We start from the raw sequence: 21,159 nt of genomic DNA on the forward strand, positions 1-21,159 counted from the left end.
ACGGCCTATTCCTGTGCTGCACAACTTTATGGCTCTGTTCTTCAGCTGCTGTGATACAACAACAAAGGTCCCTTGAAATGTACCTTTTAGGATGTTGTATTGAGCAATGGGAGGTAACCCAATCATTGCATCTGGCACCTCATTGGTTAGAGCCATGAATTTGTTTACATGCAAAGATAAGTATAGATTAGTGCACCAGCAACAAATGTTACAAAGGCGTATGTACAGGCTACAAGGATCAGTCTAGGTCTGTGTATCAGCAACAGCCTGTAACTCTACACTGGTGTATGTACAGGCTACAGGGGTCAGTGTATCAGTAACAGCTGTAACTCGACACAGGTGTATGTACAGGCTACAGAGATCAGCAACATCCTGTAACTGTCAGAAAATGGGCAGTAAATGCTGGTTCTACTATTTCCTTTCAAATTCTGCAAGATCCAGAAGCCAAAAAAAGTTGCAATACAAATTATGTTCCAAGTGAATGCTTAAACAATTAAAGGAAACCACTAGGAGATTCCTGACCCCAGTGACATTGAATGCATCTAAAACAGAAACAGAAAATGCTGAAAATACTCAGCAGCATGCTATTAGAGCCCCAGCGATGGGGGTTTGATTCCCGTCACTGTCTGTAAGGAGTTTGTACGTTCTCCTGTGTCTGAGTGGGTTTCCTCCGGGTGCTCCGGTTTCCTCCCACATTCCAAAGACGTATGGGTAGGTTAATTTGGGTTTAAAATGGACGGCATGGACTCGTTGGGCCGGAAGGGCCTATTACCATGCTGTAAAATATTAAAAAAAGTTCTGACAAAGCGTCTCTGAACTGAAGCATTGACTCTTTCTCTCACCAGAGAGGAAGTGGTTGAGGCAGGTACATTAACAATATTTAACAGGTACTTTGACAGGTACATGGGTAGGAAAGATTTAGAGGGATGTGGGCCAAATGCAGGCAGATGGGAATTCTGGTGGGAAAGTTGGGCATCTTGGTCATCATGGACCAGTTGGTCCAAAGGGCTTGTTTCCGCGTTTGTGTGACTCTCTGACTCTATGTGGTCTGACCCACCAGGTAGTTTCGGCATTTTCTGTGTTTGTATTATATTTCCAGTTTCTGCAGCTTTTTTTTTATTTTCACAACAGTTTGCATATTCAATGCGTCGTTCCTTCTCCAGCCTCCAAGCATCTTCCTTTCTTCAGAAAATAAATAAAACTACAGATGATGGAATCTGAAACAAAAACCAGAAAATGATGCAAACGCTCAGCCAAGTCAAGCAGCATCTTCAGAAAGAGAAGCCAGTTAACACTTCCGGATGGAACCTCCGTCAGAACCTTGCTTCATCCACTTGTGCAACACTTGTTTTCCCCATAATGCCAGTTTAGAACATAGAACATGGATCACAGTACAGCACAGGAACAGGCCCTTTAACCCACCATGTCTGTGCCAACCATAATGTCATTTTAAACTAACCCCTTCTACCTGCACATGGACTATATCCCTCCATTTCCTGCGGTTCATGTGCCTGTTTAAATGTCTTTTAAATGTTGCATCATATCTGCCTCCACCCCCACCCCTGACAGCATGTTCCAGGCACCCACCACTCTCTGTAAAAAAATCTTGCCTCACACATCTCCTTTGAACTTTCCCCCCTCACCTTAAGCCTTTGCCTATGCTTAAGGTGACATTTACACCATGGGAAAAGACTCTGGCTGTCTACTCTATCTGGGCCTCTCATAATTTTACAAACCTCTGTCAGGTCCCCCCTCGGCCTCCACTGCTCCAGGGAAAACAACTCAAGTTTGTCCAACCTCTCCTTACAGCTCATGCCCTCTAATCCAGGCAGCATCCTGGTGAACCTCTCCTGCACCCTCTCCAAAGCCTCCACGTCTTTCCTGTAATGGGGCGACCAGAACTGCACACAGTGCTCCAAGTGTGGACTAATCAAAGGTTCTTACAGCTGCCAGGTGACCTCCCAATGCCCCGACCGATGAAGGTAATCATGCCGTATATCTTCTTTACTGCCTTTTCTACTTGTGTTGCCACTTTCATGGCACCTTGGACTTGGAAAGTATTCTAAGCAAAGAGAAGGCGCTGCAAACTAGAGAATCCCGCAGCAGAGCGAAACCTCAACAGAGAGGCGGCAGAGGACTGGAGGAGCTGCTGGGTTTAGCCGGCAGCTCCGGTGACTGCCTGCAGGTGGCGAGCGTGCTCCACATGGGAGAGGGCAGGCTCCGGGTTGCCAGCATCAGCTGCTGGTCGGCAGAAACTGAAACAGCAGACAAACGCGCTGAATTATTTTGTTCTGAGCCCTCTGCACCAAACACTGGATAAATCCGGCTGGTCACTGGTTCCAGTCTAACCTGAGACAAAAACCAAAAAACTATGGGGCTGAGGGGCGGTGAGGAGGGAGGGGCGGTGAGGTGAGGGGCGGTGAGGAGGGAGGGGCGGTGAGGTGAGGGGCAGTGAGGTGGGAGGGGCGGTGAAAAAGGAGTACCATGGGAGGGGCGATTGGGGGGAGGGGTGGTGAAGAGGGAGTGCTGTGGGAGGGGCGGTGAGGAAGTGCTGTGGGGGGGCGGTGCAGGGGAGTGCTGTGGGGGGCGGTGAAGGGGGTGATGAAGAGGGAGTGCTGTGGGAGGGGCGATGAGGGGGGTGCTGTGGGAGGGGCTGTGAAGGGGGGGTGGTGAAGAGGGAGTGCTGTGGGAGGGGTGGTGACGAGGGAGTACTGTGGGAGGGGCGATGAGGGGGGAGTGCTGTGGGAGGGGCGATGAGGGGGGAGTGATGTGGGGGGGGCGGTGAAGGGGGCAATGAGGACATAAGAACATCAGGAACAGGAGCAGGAGGAGGCCATCTGGCCCATCGAGCCTGCTCCGCCATTCAATAAGATCATGGCTGATCTGTCTGTGGACTCAGCTCCACCTCCCTGCCTTTACCCCATAACGAGTGCTGAGAACTCAGTGATGAGGACGCAGGGTGATGAGGACGCAGAGTGCACAGATCAGGAGGACTCAGGAACCCAGGGTAAGTGGGGGATGTGGACATACCGATTACAGGGCTATGGGCTCTCTCTGTGAGTGGGAATAGACTGGATGGCCTGAATGGCCTTCTTCAGTGAGGAGAGGGCAAGTGACACCAGAGATTCACAGAATCGTGTATAAACATATTAGAAACAAGAGGGTATCTGAGGTGAGGGTAGTTCTGTCAGAGATCCGGAGGGAAGTCTATGTGTGGGGCTCGGGGATGTTCACGTCAGTATTCACCAGGGAGAAGGATGGGGAGGATGGAGAGTTGGGGAGGTGGGACACTGACAGTCTGCAGCATTACAGGCCAGTCAGCTGTCACTGTTGGTGACAAACAGTGAAAATGTTGAAAATGCTTCAGGGCCGGGATTTATGACGGGTGGGAATGGGAGGGGCAGATGGGGATGGGGTGGGGTGGGGTGGAGTCCGTTTTGTGCACGAGTCCTGTTTCACCCAGCTGACCGAGTTCAGGCGGTGACTGAGAAAACTGATGAAGGTGAGTGTGCAGGAGTGGGACATGAAATTAGGCCAAATGCAGGAAGGTGCGGTTACTCTGCATGGACATCTGGGTCGGCATGGACAAGTTGGGCCAAAGGTCCTGTTTCTGTGCTCTATAACTGAGGAAGTATGGAGACACATGGGACAGTAGAATTCTACCACCATTCCACAGGGATCAAATGTCCATGGAGTGAGCTTCACTCTGTCTGACCCCGGAAGTGTGTGACGGGACGGTGCGGAGGGAGCTTCACTCTGTGTCTGACCCCGGTAGTGTGTGACAGGACGGTGCGGAGGGAGCTTCACCCTGTGTCTGACCCCGGGAGTGTGTGACGGAACAGTATGGAGGGAGCTTCACCCTGTGTTTGACCCTAGGAGTGTGTGATGGGACGGTGCGGAGGGAGCTTCACCCTGTGTCTGACCGCATGAGTGTGTGATGGGATGGTGTAGAGGGATCTCTGTGTCTGACCTTTGCTCTGAGATTTGTCGTGAAGAGTATTGAAATGGCCGACTCCATTAGCCATGTCTCAGTTCGACTTTCACTGATGATTTATTCTGTACAGGGCTCATGTGGTTGAGGATATTGAGTCAAGAAATTGAATTGCATCATTGTTTCCTGAGTTTGTTTCATTGATCGGCATGAAGCAAGCACAACAGGCTCCTTCTTCCTGTCTGTGTCGATGTTGTTCACTGCCTCTCCATCTGAACACCCTCAGTGTTCTGTGTGGTCCCTACAACATAGTCCATGTCAAAGGCCCTCCCACTGACCATGGGGAACTGACTGGACTTCGACTGGTCTGGGCCCTGGAGGAATCTTTGTGAGGAGATGGAGTGGAAGAGGGTCTGGTTTTGTTTGTGGGAGTGGAGATGGAGATCAGAATAATTTTTGTCTTGAAATGAGTGGATGTTTCGGAGGTAGTTTGTGGCCACTGTTTGGAAGGAAGGGAAGTCAAGGATAACCACTGGAGTATCAGGGGTCAGTCACTTGCTGCAGGATCCCCAGCCTCTCACCTGCTCTGGAGGTGTCTGCACGGATGTGTTTCTGGTCAGTGGTGACCACCCCAGGATGTTGATGGTGGGGTCTGGGTGATGGGGAAACCATTGAATGTCGAGGGGAGGTGGTTGGAGATGGTCACTGCCTGGATCCTCTGACCAGCCCGTGGTCCAACTCCTGCTCCATGTGGACGTGGGCTGCTTCACTGGTGGGGAGATGTGGATGGGATGAAACATGGTGCAGGCATCAGTGAACATCCCCAGTCCTGACCTTCTGATGGTGGGAAGGTCACTGATGAAGCAGCTGGAGTTGGTTGGGCCCAGACATTGCACTGAGGACCCCCACAGTGATGTCCCTGGACTGGGGGTGGGGGGGGTCTGATCTCCAAACTCATCTTCCGTTGTGTGAGGTCTGACTTCAACCACTGGAGTGTTTAACCCATTGATGCCCGTTGACTTCAGCTTTACCAGGACACCTTGATCCGATCAAACGCTGCCTTGGTGTGGAGGGCAGTCGCCCCCACCTCCCCCCTGGGCCTTCAGCCCGGTGGTCCGAGGCTGCGATGAAGTCTGGAACAGAATGGTCCTATTGACACCCATAATGGGCGTTATGGGCAGGGTCTTGGTGAGTGCCTCTTGAGAGAATGCCTACAGCACCTTCCATCATTTTACTGTTCCCCTGACCCTTGAACCATCCACCAGTGAGAACACCTTCCCTTCATTTCTCTTCTCTGAACCAGCCCAAGGCTCTGAAATCTCCTCAGAAGTTCTTTGTTCTCTGTCAGTCCCAGAAGGACAATCCAGCTCCTCCGGTCCAGCCCCACTGCAATAACCCCTCCCATCAATCCCCCTCCCTGCGTGTTAAGGAATGGGAAGCCATCGTACAGCTGTTGCATGGTCCAGTTGTTGGCCCTGCATCCATGCAGAGATCTCCCCAGTCTCCATGGAGCCTCCCTGTTTCTGAACTCGGGGACCAGGTCCCTGAGGTTTCCCAGTGCCACTCCCCCCACTCTCCCCACCCCACCACCTGTCCCACTCCCCCCACTCTCCCCACCCCACCACCTGTCCCACTCCCCCACTCCCCCCACCCCACACCTGTCCCACTCCCCCCACTCTCCCCACCCCACCACCTGTGCCACTCCCCCCCACCCCCCACCTTTCCCACTCCCCCCACTCCCCCCACCCCACACCTTTCCCACTCCCCCACCCCACACCTGTCCCACCCCCCCACTCTCCCCACCCCACCACATCCCACTCCCCCCACTCCCCCCACCCCACACCTGTCCCACTCCCCCCACTCCCCCCACCCCACCACTTGTGCCACTCCCCCCACCCCACCACATCCCACTCCCCCCACTCCCCCCCACCACATCCCACTCCCCCCACTCCCCCCACCCCACCACCTGTCCCACCACCCACTCCCCCCACCCCACCACTTGTGCCACTCCCCCCACTCCCCCCACCCCACACCTGTCCCACTCCCCCCACTCCCCCCACCCCACCACCTGTCCCACACCCCCCTCCCCCCACCCCACCACATCCCACTCCTCCCACCCCACCAGCCTACTACCTGTCCCACTACCCCCACCCCACCACCTGTCCCACCCCCCACTCCCCCCACTCCCCCCACCCCACCACCTATCCCACTCCCCCACTACCCCCACCCCACCACCTGTCCCACCCCCCACTCCCCCCACTCCCCCCACCCCACCACCTATCCCACTCCCCCACTCCACATCTGTCCAACTGCCCCCAGCCCACTGCCCCACATCTGTCCCAGTCCCACTCCCCCCACCCCACACCCCACACCCCACATCTGTCTCACATGCCCCACCCCACCACCTGTGCCACTCCCCCCACCCCACAGCTACAGCCCCAGGGTGTCCCTTCACTATCCTGTCCTGCCACAGTCAGCACCCCTTGGCCACAACCCATTGCATCCTCCCCTCAGGGAAATGGTGGGATTGTGCAGGAGGGTGGGAGCAGACCAAGCCCAGCAGCTGTGGATTTCAGTGGTCACATTCCGGAGACCAGCTCTCCCAGGAGGGGTTCAGCTGACCCATCGGGAATGTGAATGTTGACCGGCTCATCAACGCTCCCTTCCCAAAATACATCCCGAGGCTGCAGACAGGCTGACCCCAGTGACTCCTCTGTCTCCATACCGCCTCCATTGTGTGGGACAGGGGGCACAGCCAGTGGTACTGAAGTGCAGTCAACAAATGTCACAACAGGGTGAGGCCATGTGGCCCATCATGATAGTTCCTAGCCCCACAGTACTGCCACCCACTGATGGCCACAGGTTCCCCACAACAGTTGATGCAGCTGTTGTTTCAAGTATTAATCAAACTCCCTGTCTACACAAACTGGACGTTGATTTCTGCTCCTCCCACCTCCACGTCCCCTTCACCACATCCTTGAGGCCCACTCACCTTTGTACATTAGACAGCTCCCCTCTGGCCTCTACTCCAGCACCTGGGAGAGAGCATCACAGCTCACCATGCTCCGAGGACACTGATCTTTGGATTACTTTGCCTGGGGTATTATCTGAAGCTATACCCTGAGTATGGTACATCACTGACCATCACTGATGGCTCTCCCTCAGATCCATCCCCAGATGGAGCATCACTCTGCAGGAACATCCTTAAAGATTCCAGAGAGCAGTTCCTCCCACATTGTGACCCTCCCTCAGTACTGCACTTCCCACAGTGTGACCCTCACTGTCCAGCCATGGGTGGGGACCCCAGTGTCTGATGTCCAGCAGTGGGTGGGGACCTGATTATCTGATGTCCAGCAATAAGTGGGGACCCCAGTGTCTGATGTCCAGCCATGGGTGGGGACCCTGGTGTCTGATGTCCAGCAGTGTGTGGGGTCCCCAGTGTCTGATGTCCAGCCGTGGGTGGGGACCCTGGTGTCTGATGTCCAGCAGTGTGTGGGGTCCCCAGTGTCTGATGTCCAGCCGTGGGTGGGGACCCCGGTGTCTGATGTCCAGCAGTGTGTGGGGTCCCAAATGTCTGATGTCCAGCCATGGGTGGGGTCCCCAGTGTCTGATGTCCAGCAGTGTGTGGGGTCCCCAGTATCTGATGTCCAGCTGTGGGTGGTGTCCTGGGGCCCTGGACATGGAATGCGTTAACGTGACATGCTGAGTCACTTTGACTGAGTCATCCCATTGTCTGCAGCTCCAGATCCCTGCAGCCTGACCGTTGCCTTCATTTCAATACAAAGACATTCCTGGAATCTGGCCCAGACCAGAGCTTATTGGCCCTCCCTCACCGCCCCCTCACGAGTGGGGGTGGGTGTGATCTGTCCCCTCAAACCACCACAGTCAGTGTGGGGACGGGGTCCTTCAGTGCTGTTGGAGGAGGGTGTCCCGGCGAAGGGAAGGAATGGCCAATAGATTTCCGAGTGGGGACAACGGGGGGTGGGGGGGTGAACCTGTGGATGGTGGAGCCCCCTGTCCCTGCTACCCTGGTCCTTCTGGGCTGGAGGGGTGGGGGTTTAGGAGGTGCGGTCGGACTAGCGATTGTGCGTTATGTCGACGTGTTCACACAGTCTCAGATCGACACTGGTTCCATGGTGCTTGTCGCAGGAATCTCACATCTAACTTCACAATCCTGCCCTTGATTCTGCCACATGGAGGGAGTGGATGAGGGCAGAGATTTGAGGTGAGAGGGGAAATATTTAAAGGGGACCTGAGGGGCAACTTCTTCACACCAAGGGTGGTGGGTTTATGGGACAAACTGCCAGAGGAAGTGGGTGAGTCAGGTACACTTACGTTTAAAAGACACTTGGACATGTCCATGGACAGGGATGGGTTAGAGATATATGAGATATTTATTTATTAGTCACATGTACATTGAAACACACAGTGAAATGAATCTTTTTGCGTTACTGAGCACGGGCTGTGGGCAGCATGCAAGTGTTGCTACTCTTCCGGCGCCAACATAGCATGCCCACAGCTCCTAACCTGTATGTCTTTGGAACGTGGGAGGAAACCGGAGCACCCGGAGGAAACCCACGCAGACACACAGGAAGAACGTACAAACCCCTTACAGACAGCGGTGGGAATTGAACCCAGGTCGCTGACGCTGTAATAACGTTAAGCTAACCACTACACACATGGCCAAATGCAGGCATGGGACTAGCTCAGGAAGGCACCTTGGTCAGCGAGGAGGAGTTGGGCCAAAGGGCCTGTTTCTGTGCTGTATCACTCTGACTCGATGCACTGGTCCTCTTTACCTTTCCGTCACACTGTCCTGTCTCTCACTGCTTGCCAGTTGCAGATAGTTAATCAAGGTGGTGTGACTGCCTCCTGGAAATCTTGTCCGGGTGATTTTGCCCCCTCCCTGAACCATCCCTGAGTTGCAAATATGGTCACTCCTTACCAGAATGGGGTCCACCAGTTCCCACACATTGCGACTAAAGCAGAATCAAATCAGTGAGACAGGACTTCCCCCATATAAATCCATACCAACGATCCCTGGTTTGGAGGGGTATGGGCCAAATACTGGCAGATGGGACCAGCTCAGGTACTTGGTTAGCATGGGGGAGTTGGGCCGAAGGGCCCATTTCCATGCTGTTTAACTCTGCGACTCTACAACAAATCCGCACTGTAAGGTTTTCCCAAAGACTTTGGCTGGTCCTGATGGAACCAGCATCCAGAATCCTCCAGAATCACACTGTTCTTGTTCTCCCTGGACTGAGGGCACGGAACAAACCCCTGGAGGTCACAATCAGCCCTCAGCCACTCTTCCTTTATTTAAATCCCCCACCACACCCATCCCGTGGCACACTTTCACTGGAAGACTCCCTCCTTCACCCACACAAGACCCCTGATGCACTGGGACACACTGGCCCAATCTCCTCTTCACTGGCTCAGGGAGGATGGTATCTCCACACCCTGAGACAGCAAGACACAATTCCGGGAAACCTTCACCCGACACTGTCCGTGGGGACACAGGGCACAGCACATGGTAATAGGCTGAAGCAGAGTCAGCAATGGCAGGGGAGAGGCCAGCTGGCCCATCACTTCCCTGCTGGTGACCCCACCAGCCCTTGGAAGGGGCTCTGAAGGGGGACATAGGGGCAGTAATATGGGAGGGACATTACTGTGGAGGGGCAGGACTGTGGGAAAGGCAGTAATGTGGGAGGGGCAATACTGAGAGAGGGGCAGTAATGTAGGAGGGGCAGTCATGTGGGAGGGCCAGTACTGTGGAGGGCCAGTACTGTGGAGGGGCATTACTGTGAGGGGGCATTACAGTGGAGGGGCAGTAAGGTGGGAGGGGCAGTACTGTGGGAGGGGCAGTACTGGAGAGGCAGTACTGTGGGAGTGCAATACTGTGGGAGGGGCAGTACTGTGGGGGACAGTACTGTGGGCGAGGCAGTAATGTGGGAGGGGCAGTACTGTGGGGGACAGTACTGTGGGCGAGGCAGTATTGTGGGGGGGCAGTACTAAGGAGGGGCAGTGCTGTGGGAGGGGCAGCGCTGTGGGAGGGGCAGTACTGTGGGCGAGGCAGTATTGTAGGGGCGCAGTACTGAGGAGGGGCAGTGCTGTGGGAGGGGCAGCAAGGATAGATTGCCACACTATGGGAAGGACATTGTGGAGTGTCGCGTGTCACGTTAACGGGTGTAGCGTCGCGTGTGTGTTTCGTTAGTGTTAGTTTGCATTCTCTACCGTAGTATGTCGTTGCATAGTTTCTCTTTTCTGTATTAGATGTGGTGTAATGACACTGGTTGTCTTTTGTAGTGCTTTTAGTGAATAAACGTTTATTATTTAAAAAAAAGGACATTGTGGAGGAAGCACTGCACTGTGGGAGGGGTGGTGAGGAGGGAACACCACATTGTGGGACTGTGCAGCACAGGAGCAGGCCCTTCAGCCCACAATCTCTGCTGACCATGATGCCAATCTGAAGTGATGCCACCTGCTGTGATGTGAAGAAATGTGAGGTGATGCTTTGTGGATGGAGGAGAAGACCAGATATGGGAAGGAAGGATATCATTCTGGAAGGGGTGCAGGCACAGAGGGAGCTGGGGTTCTATGTCCACAGGTTCCTGCCGCTCAGTGTCCGACTTACCCCAGTGATTGGAAATATTGGCACAGTTAGGGTCGATAAATCCCCAGGGCCTGATGGGATCTCTCCCAGGATGCTGAGGGAAGGGTGGGAGGAGATAGCTGGGGCTCTGTCAGAGATTGTTGCATGGTCATTAGCAATGGTGAGGTACCAGAATACTGGATGATAGCCAATATTGTCCCCTTGTTCCAAAAAGGGACTTGGGATAAACTTGGAAACTATAGGCTGGCGAATCTCACATCAGTGGCAGGGAAGTTGCTGAAGTTTCTGAGGGGCAGGATCTGTGTTCACTTGGAAAGGACTGATTAGGAGGAGTCAGCATGGTTTTGTGCAGGGAGATACTGTCTGACAGACCTGGATCAGGCTTTGAGGAGGTAACCAAGAAAATTGATGAAGACATAACGGTAGACATAGTTTACATGGACTTCAGTAAGGCTTTTGACAAAGTCCTGAAGGATTGGCTGGTCCAATAGGTTAAGGCACAAGGATCCGAGGTATGTCCGCAAACTGGATCCAAAATTGGCTTGGAGGTGGAGGGCGGAGGGTAATCTGTAACTTGTGGTTTACCGCAGTGATTGGTGCTTTGTCATTTGTAACATGGATGAGAATGCAGGGGGCATGATTAGTAGGGCTGTGGCCAACATGAATACTGATGGAGTTTGTAGATAACGAAGAAAGTATTTAAGCATACAGCAGGAAAGATCAGCTGGAAAGTTGGGTGGAGTGGTGACAGATGGAATTTAATCCAGGTAAGTGTGAGGTAATGCATTTTGGGAAGTCAAATTCTGGTAGGACGTATAGAGTAAATTGGTATTGGTATTGGTATTTGTATTGGTTTATTATTGTCACTTGTACCGAGGTACAGTGAAAAACTTGTCCTTGCATTCCGTTTGTACAGATCAATTCATTACACAGTGCAGTTACATTGGGTTAGTGCAGAGTGCATTGAGGTGGTACAGAGTGCATTGATGTAGTACAGGTAAAAACAATAACAGTACAGAGTAAAGTGTCACAGCTACAGAGAAAGTGCAGTGCAATAAGGTGCAAGGTCACAGCAAGGTAGATAGTGAGGTCAGAGTCCATCTTATCATATAAGGGAACCATTCAATAGTCTTATCAGTGGGGTAGAAGCTGTCCTTATGTCTGGTGGTATGTGCCCTCAGGCTCCTGTATCTTCTACCCGATGGAAGAGGAGAGAAGAGAGAATGACCCGGGTGGGTGGGGTCTTTGATTATGCTGGCTGCTTCACCAAGACAGCGAGAGGTAAAAACAGAGTCCAAGGAGGGGGGGGCTTGCTTTCATAGACTTGAGGCTTTGAAAATAAAAATCAGGACATCATGTTGCAGCCGTACGAGGCATTGGGAGCATTGTGTATAGTTCTGGTCACCACACCACAGGTAGGATGTGGTAGCAATGGAGAGAGTGCAGAAGAGATTCACCAGGATGTTGCCTGGAATGGAGGACTGTAAACATAAGGAGAGATTGGATCGGCTGGGTTTATTCTCATTGCAATGAAGGAGACCAAGAGGTGACTTTACGATGTTTGTCGTCGAGGAGCTGAGCAGAATTGCTAGTCAGTCGTTGTCCCAACGTAGGGCAGTCTAGAACTGGAGGACATAGGTTAAAGTTGAGAGGGGAAAGATTTATAGGTGACCTGAGGGGCAAATTTTTCACCCAGAGGGTGGTGGGTGTGTGGAACGAGTTGCCGGAGGCAGTGGTAGAGGCAAGTACAATTACAGTGCTTGAAAGACATTTGGACAGGTGCATGGATAGGGAAGAGTTATGGTTAGGGGAAATAGGACCTGCTCAGGGAGGTATCAGGGTCAGTATGGACAAGATGGGCTGAAGGGCCTGTTTAACTACTGTACAAGTCTCTGAATTTACTGACTCTCGGTCACTTTATCTGTGCTACCTGACAAATTGTTGTCTGCAGTGGACAGATTGTGGGCTTGGGATTCAGTGGTCCACAGTCTGGGAATGGGATATGGGGGAGAGGGAAGCAGCCAGGAATATTCTGCCCTACCCCAACTATCCACTGACAGTGAATGGACTGGGGAGTGAGGGAGTGATAGAGTTGGTGTGATGCATCATGTCGTCAGCCAGCCAGGGCGACTGTAACAACTGACGCCCAATTCCTCACTGAAGGAGGATTTCCACGTGTCCCACCCTGACTGGGGGCAGTGGGGAAGGAGCTTATCGTAACACCCGGGAACCCTGGACTCAGAAGAGGGGAGGACTGCATCTGACGGAGCCTAACCTTACTGCTCACAGTCTGATTGCTGATTCCTGCTCTCCAGCTGCTTGGAATATTTCCCACCAAGCAGAGAGGTGCAGAGCATTGGGACAAAGATGCTGATGGTCACTGTCTGGGGGAGGTGCAGAGGGGAGTACACTTCACCCGAGGGAGCCTGGCCCTCAGTGTGGGCTGTCTACCAACTGTTGGTAAAAGTCACAGCACCTCAGAAATAGAAGGGAACAGCTGGAGGCTTGCTGTCTGTTACTGTCTGTCTCTTGTTGTCTGTGGCCTCCCCCACTCTCGGTGCCTGTCTATCGAACTGCTTCTGTCACACTTTCCCTCTCTCCTCCTCACTGCTCTCTCTCTTCCTGTCTTTCTCTCACTCCCCCTTTCTCTGTCTCACTCTTTTTCTGTCTCCTCAGCTAGCTCTCTCACTCCTCTCCCTCTCCTTCTCTCTCTGATTCCCTCTCCCTCCCCTGTCTCCCTAACTCCCTCTTTCTCCCTGCATCTCAGCCAACTTCAGATCTCTCCTTCTCCCACCCTCTCTTGTTCTCCCCATCTCTACCTCCTTGTCTCCTGCCCTCTGTCTCTTTCTTTCTCTCTCCTATCACTCGCTCTCCCTCCCCTCTCGGTCAAGTTGATCAGGTTACATTCAAGATGACTATGGGGAGAATTCAGAGTTAGATCAAGCTGAGGCCCTCAGGTGCCAGTCAGTACAGGAGATGCGGTGAAGGAAGTGCCAGTCAGTAGGGAGATGCGGTGAAGGAGGTGTTGCAGGTTTTACTTCAGGTAAGTTTGAACAATGTGATGGTGGGGACCCTGGATGTTACACCAATCTATGGTGCCACAAGAGAACATAGGTTTAAGGTGCTGGGGAGTAGGTATAGAGGAGACGTCAGGGATAAGATTTTTACTCAGAGAGTGGTGAGTGCGTGGAATGAGCTGCCGGCAATGGTAGTGGAGGCAGATACGATAGGGTCTTTTAAGAGACTGTTGGATAGGTACATGGAGCTGAGAAAAATAGAGGGCTATGGGTAAGCCTAGTAATTTCTTTGTGGGCCAAAGGGCCTGAATTGTTGTAGGTTTTCTATGTTTCTATGTTTCAATCATGGAATCACAGCACGGAAACTGGCCTTTCGGCCCAACTGGTCATGTTGGTCAGGATTCCCATCCAATCTAGTCCAATTTGCCCATGTTTGCACTCTAAACCCCTCCAATCCATGAAACTGTCCAAGTACCTTTTGAATGTTGCTCACGTACCTGCTCAACCACTTCCTCTGGCAGCTCATTCCATATACTGACCACCCTCTGGGTGGAAAACCTTGCCCCTCAGGACCCAATTAAATCTCTCCCCTCTCATGTTAATCCTATGCCCCCTAGTTCTTGATTCCTCAACCCTGGGAAAAAGACTGTGTGCATTCACCCTGTCTATGCTCCTCATGGTTTTATATATAAGATCACCTGTCATTCTCCTATACTCCAACAATCAAAGTACCAACCTGCGCAACCTCTCCCCATAACCAAGTCCATCGAGTCCCAGCAACATCCTCGTAAATTTCCTCAGCACTCTTTTCAACTTAAAAACTTCTTTCCTACAGCAGGGTGACCAAAAATGAACACAGTACTCCAAATGCGGCCTCACAAACATATTGTACAACTACAACCTAACATCCCAACTTCCATACTCAGTGCCCTGACTGATGAAGGCCAGCATGCCAAACACCTTTTTAACCACCCTATCAACCTGTGGTGCCACTTTCAGAGAACCATATACTTGTACTACTTGGTCCCTCTGTTCCACAACACTGTCCAGGGCCCTGCCGTTCACTGTGAAAGTCCTACCCTCATTTGTCTTCCCAAAATGCAACACCTTGCACTTATCTGAATTGAACTCCATTTGCCATTCTTTGGCCCACTTACCCAGCTGATCAAGATCTCTCTGTAAATCCTGATAACTGTCTGCACTATTTGCGACATTTAATGTCATCTGCAAACTTACCAGCCACGCCTTGTACATTCTCATCCAAAGCATTGATATAGATGACAAATGGCAATGGGCCCAACACTGAGCCCTGGGGAACACCACCAGTCACAGGCCTCCAGTCTGAGAAACAACCTTTGCCCACCACCCTCTGCTCCCCACCATCAGGCCAATTCTGTATCCCATTAGCCAGCTCTCCCTAGATTCCATGCCATCTAACTTTCCATAGCAGCCTACCATGCAGAACCTTATCAAAGGCCTTACTGAAGTCCATAAAGGCTATGTCTACCACACAGCCATCATCAATCTTCTTGGCTACTTCTTCAAAAAACTCAGTCAAACTTATGAGGCATGATCTTCCACAAAGTCATCCTTACTATTCCAAATCAACCCCTGTCTTTCCAGATGCATGGATACCTTATCTCTCAGAATCCCCTCTGGTAACTTACCTACCACAGATGTTATGCTCACTGGTCTATAATTCCCAGGTTTTTCTTTGTATCCTTTCTTAAATAAAGGCACAACATTAGCCACCATCCAGTCTTCTGGCACTCCACTCATCGGTAACTCGGATGCACATATCTCAGCCAGGGCTCTAATGCAGACTACCCCAAGCCATCCCCGTTAACTATCTCAAGTTCTGAAGTCTTCATGTCTTTCTCTACAGTTAAAACAGAGAAGTATTCATTACGGACCTCACACATCTCCTGTGGCTCCACACAAAGATGTCCACTTTGGTCTTTGAGGGGCCCTACTCTCTCTCATTCCTCTTTATCCCTTAACATACTTATAACATCTCTTTGGGCTCTCCTTAATCTGCTCTGCCAAAGCGATCTCATGTCCTCTTTATTGCCCTTCTGATTTCCTTCTTGAGTACATTCCCGCATCCCCTATCGACCTGCTGGAGAGGACCGTGGGCAGAGGCAATGTACGGAAACTGCAATCCAACACACATCCATTCAATCAATCAGCAGACTCCCTGATGAGTTGGACAAACAAGTTATCATTGATCCACTGAAGCAAATTGGAGCAATTTCACTCAGGAAGTGACTGGTCCATTGAATAATTCTGGTTGGGATGGGTGCTGGGTGGAACTACAAGGAAGGAGCTGTGATTTCCCAAACCCCATCACAGCCCAATGACTCTGGGAGCAGAGCCAACGATATATCCACTGGTTGTGCAGTGGGTTCAGTGGGTTTGATGGTTGGGGGTCACGGTTCAGAGAGATCAGGGTACAATGGAGCCAGGATTTGTTGGGTACAGAGTTCAGTCATTTCAGGGTTCAGTGGGGTCAGGGCTCAGTGGGGTTAGGGTTCATTGGGGGTCAAGGTTCAGTGGGTCAGGGTTTAGTAGTTTCAGGGTTCAGTACATCAGGGTTGGAGTTCAGGGTCAGGGTTCATCTCATGTACCTGTTCGTGAGTGAAACAGGGCAGCCGTGAACTGAGGCAGAGGTGAAGATGGATCAGGGTCTGCAGCACAGGGAGAGGCTGGATCTCTGCAAGGATTGGTACCCATCCTTCCTTTCCTTACGAGCATTCGAGGTGGGGGCAGTCTCGAGGACCGAATGGCCTTCTCCCAATTCTCTGTGCTGTGTGAACCACTCTCAGGAAGGAGAGGATTCTTCCTGCAGAGGTTGGGGTTAGTGGGGAGGGAGGGAGGGAGGGAGGGAGGAGTGAGGCCTTGGTGCTCAAAAACTGGTCAAACCAGCCCAACCACAACAGGCCTGGGATCCCACACACAGTGTCCCACACAGCACTACATGTATCCCTGCTCAGCAACTGGCTTGTATACACACACAAACACACACACACACACACACACACACACACACACACACACACACACACACACGACCACAGGACAGGCTGTAGGTTTGGGGCATGTGTGTTATGTGTGTCACTGGTCCTCATTGCCCCCAGAATGTGCGAGTCCATAACTGGCATCTGATCACAATGGTGCCCTGGGTTTGAACGTGGGCTTGTACTGATCCTCCTGGGGTTTCCCCACAAGCTCCCAAGTCCTGTCACCCTCTGCTCCTCACTTTGGAACCTCCCAAACCAGTACTGGAGGCATTGGTTCTACTGTGATGAAGTGTTTCACGAGGTTGGGTATGGCTAGAATTAACTCCTGCGTGAGCAAGGACCTGGACCCACAGCTATTCACCTACGGCCACAACAAGTCCACACCAGATGCAATCTCACTGGGTCTCCACTTTGCTTTAGAATGGCTAGACAACCACAAGACATACGTCAGACTGCTGTTTATCGATTACAGCTCGGCGTTCAACACCATCATCCCCTCAGTACTAATCACCAAGCTTCAAAACCTGAGCCTCTGTACCTCCCTCTGCAACTGGATCCTCACAGTCAGTGTGGTCAGTAATAAGTTACGGAGAGAGGTTGAGCAAGCTGGGACATTTTTCTGGAGTGTAGGAAAATGAGGGGTGACCTTACAGAGGTGAATAAAACCATGAGGGGCATCAATAGGGTGAATGTGCACAGTCTTTTATCCAGGGTTGGAGAATCAAGAACCAGAGGGCACAGGTTTAAGTTGAGAAGGGAAAGATTTAAAGGGGACTTGAGGGGCAACATTTTCACCCAGAGGGTGGTCCGTATGTGGAACGAGCTGCCAGCGGAAGCGGGTGAGGCAGGTACATTAACAACATTTAAAAGACACTTGGACAGGTCCACAGATAGGAAAGGTTTGGAGGGATATGGGACCAAACACAGGCAACTGGGACCAGCTTAGGTTGGAATCTTGGTCAGCATGGACCAGTTGGGCCGAAGGGCCTGTTTCCGTACTGTGTGACCCTGTGACCTTTTCCTTTGTGGGATGTTTAACTCATCCTCATGAAGCTTCTTAGTGAGGGCTTGTTGGAACCGTGAGACTGCACCTCCTGTGTGGACAACTGGCCTGTGGCCAGACAGTAAGGGAGGGGTGGGGAAGGGAGGGGAGGGAGGGAGGGATGGGAGGGGAGAAGGAGGGAAGGGAAAGGAGAGAGGAGAGGGGCAGGAGGGGGAGGGGAGGGGTGAGGAGGGGAGGAGAAGGAGGGGTGAGGAAGGGAGGGAATGGAGGGGGAGGGGGAAGGGGGGTGAGGAGGGGAGGGGTGAAGAAGGAGGGGTGAGGAAGTGAGGGGAGGAAGGGGAGAGGAGGGAAGGGGAGGAAGGGAGGGAATGGAGAGGAGGGGGAGGGGAAGGGTGAGGAGGGGAGGGGTGAGGGGGGAGAGGTGAGGAAAGGAGGGGAGAGGAGGGGGAGAGGAGATGGCAAGCAGGGGAAGGAGAGGGGAAGGTGAGAGGGGAGGGAGGGGAAGGGAAGTGGGAGGGGGAGGAGAGGAGAGAGGAGGGAAGGAACTTTCCACCTGTAACTCTCCTCAGACCCTACTTTTTGCAATGTCATTGCTGGGCAGTGGGAGCTATGAGAGTCAAGTCTGCAAACAGTGTCTCCCCCAGACATGTGTTTGTGCTGAGAGAGGGGGGGGGGAGAGGGGGAGAGACAGTGGGAGACAGAGGGAGACAGAGGGAGGGGGGGTAGTGCGAGAGGGGAGTGAGAAAGGGAGAGAAAGAGAGTGGAGGGAAAGAGAGTGGGAGAGAGAGAGGGAGAGAGGAGAGGAAGAGAGAGTGGAGGGGGAGAGAGAGGGAGAGAGAGGGGAGTGAGAGAGAGGGGGAGAGAGAAATGGAGAGAGGGAGTGAGGGGGAGAGAGTAAGAGAGACTGGAACAAACTCGCCAGTCTGACAGACAGGCTGAGGCAGGTGGTACAGACCAGCAAAGAGTGACTCAGACAGATAGGGTGGCAGACAGATGGAGAGAGAGTCAGGCAGACAGCAGAGAGACAAGCACAGACCGCCCTACAGAACTGACAGAGAATGGCAGAGGTCTGATCAACTGATGGACAGAAAGACCATCAGACAGGTAGACTGACATATGTACAGTCAGATATACAGTCTGACAGATATACATTCAGACAGATAGACCAACAGATGTAATGGTCAGATATATACAGTCTGACAGACTGAGGCAGATATTTAGGCAGATATAGAGACAGTCAGATAGACTGACATTTATGCATAACTCTCTGACATCCAGACACACAGATATACAGACAGGTAGACATACTGATAGGCCTACAGTCAGATGTGTAGAATGACATACAGACCATGAGATATGACATAAGCACCAACAATGGTGGAAACACTCAGCAGGTCAGGCAGCATGTGTGGAGAGAGAATCAAGTTTCAGGTGGAAGACCCTGCATCAGAACAGGAAAGGTAAAGATGCAGGTTTTTGATTGCAGAGAAGGTGGGGGGAGGGTGGCAGGTGGGGAACAGAAGGATGTCTGAGTTAGAGCGCAGACTGTCAGACAGACATCAGAGACACAGTCAGACAGGGAGACAGTGAGACATCAGAGACAGTCAGGCATCACAGACACAGGCATCAGAGATACAGACAGCAGAGACACAGTCAGACAGCAGAGACACAGTCAGACAGGGAGACACAGTCAGACATCAGAGACGCAGTTAGACAGGGAGACGATTACCTTTCATTGGGTCGAGCCTTGGGACAAGGAAGACGGTATAAACACAGACTGAGAACGGGAAGGTGGGGTGTCAATGACCGGGGCACCTGGTTACTGATGCGAAGCCGGTTTACAACAACCTGAGTCGGTCGGTTTTCAGGCACCCGCCATCTCTCTCCCCTCACCCCGCCTCACACAGACTTCCGAACAGTGCGTCTCCCGGGCCCCCGGAGCACTCCCTGAGTCAAAGATAACATTCAACAGCGGAAAATCAAAGGACGGGTGTGGCGCCTAGATGCGCTTGCCAAGTCAGCCGGCATATTTTAAGTAGTAATACTAAACTCTGCCGTGCAAAACACTCTGCTTTCTTTACCTTTAATAACCCAATCAAACGCTACAGATAAACTAATAACTTGTCCCAAATGTTACCAGTCTCCGTTACAGGTCGCTCTCCCTAGTTCCATCCACACTTGTTCTGCTTCCCCCCCCCCTCCCTTCACCACCCCCAACGCACCCCCCCCCCCCACCCCATCACCCTGGGAATGCGCCAGAACGGGAGGGAAACGAACTAAAACAATCGGCCGAATGTGTGCGGTTAAAGCGGTTAATTTCTTAAACGGCAGAGTGTGGATTTTCAGCAGAGAGCCGAGCACTGGATGTCCGGAGGACTGCGGGTCAGGGGGAGTCTCTCCAACCTCTCACCTGACAGCCAGACCCTGCAACTGGGCAGCAGTCCCGCAGTCCTGCACAGAGTCCGCCTGGATTGCGGGGGAAAGGATGTGTATACCCGGTGTGAGCCTGGGGGCGTTTTGGGGCTGGGGAACTGGGGAAAGTGTCCCCATTCTGGAGTGTCAACGTCAAACAAATGTGGAGGTGGCGTGTGTGTGTGTTAATGTGTGAGTGCGTGTGAGAGAGTGTGTGTGAGCGTGAGAGTGAGTGTGTGAGCGCATGTGTATGTGTGAATGTGTGTGTGAGCCTGCGTGTGTGTTCCTCTGTGTGTGTGTTAATGCGTGTGTATGCATGAGTAAGTGTACGTGTGCGTGAATGCGTGCATGAATTCGTGTGTGTGAGTGTGTGCTTATCTGTGTGAATGTGTGTGTGTCTGTGTGTGTGTGTTTCTGTGTGTGTGTCTGTCTGTATGTGTGTGTGTGTGTGAATGTGTCTCTGTGTGTGTGAATGTGTCTGTGTGTTAGTGTGTGTGTTTATGTGTTAGTGTCTGTGTGTGAGTGTCAGTCTGTGTGTGCATGTGTATCTGTGTGTAGCGGTTAACGTGACACTGTTACAACGCCAGAAACCTGGGTTCAATTCAGGCCACTGTACCTAAGGAGTTTGTACATTCTCCCCATGTCTGCGTGGGTTTCCATCGGGTACTCAGGTTTCCTCCCACGTTCCAAAGACATACGGGTTAGGAACTGTGAGCATGCTATGCTGGTGCCAGAAGAGTGGTGACACTTGTGGGCTGCCCCCCAGCACATTCTCAGTAATGCAATAAGATGCATTGCACTGTGTGTTTCGATGTACATGTAACTAATAAATATTTTATCTTGTGTCTGTGAATGTCTGTGTGTGTGTGTGTGAGTGTGTCTGAATGTGTAACTGAGTGTGTGTCTGTGCATGTGTGTGTGTGTCTGTGTGTATGTCTGTGTGTATATCTGTGGTGTGTGTCCATGAGTGTGTCAGACTGTATGTCTGTGTGTCTGTGCATTTGTGTCTGCAATTGAGTGTGTAAGTGTGTGTATCTCTGAGTGTGTGTGTCTGTCTGTGAGAGTGTGTGTGTCTGTCTGTGTGTTTGTAAGAAAGGATAGGTCACTGAGTGTGTGTCTGTGTGTTTGCATACATTTATGTGATTGTGTGTGAGTGTGTGTGT

Source organism: Pristis pectinata, chromosome 39, assembly GCF_009764475.1.
Source record: "Pristis pectinata isolate sPriPec2 chromosome 39, sPriPec2.1.pri, whole genome shotgun sequence".
In the NCBI taxonomy this organism is placed as follows: Eukaryota; Metazoa; Chordata; class Chondrichthyes; order Rhinopristiformes; family Pristidae; genus Pristis; species Pristis pectinata.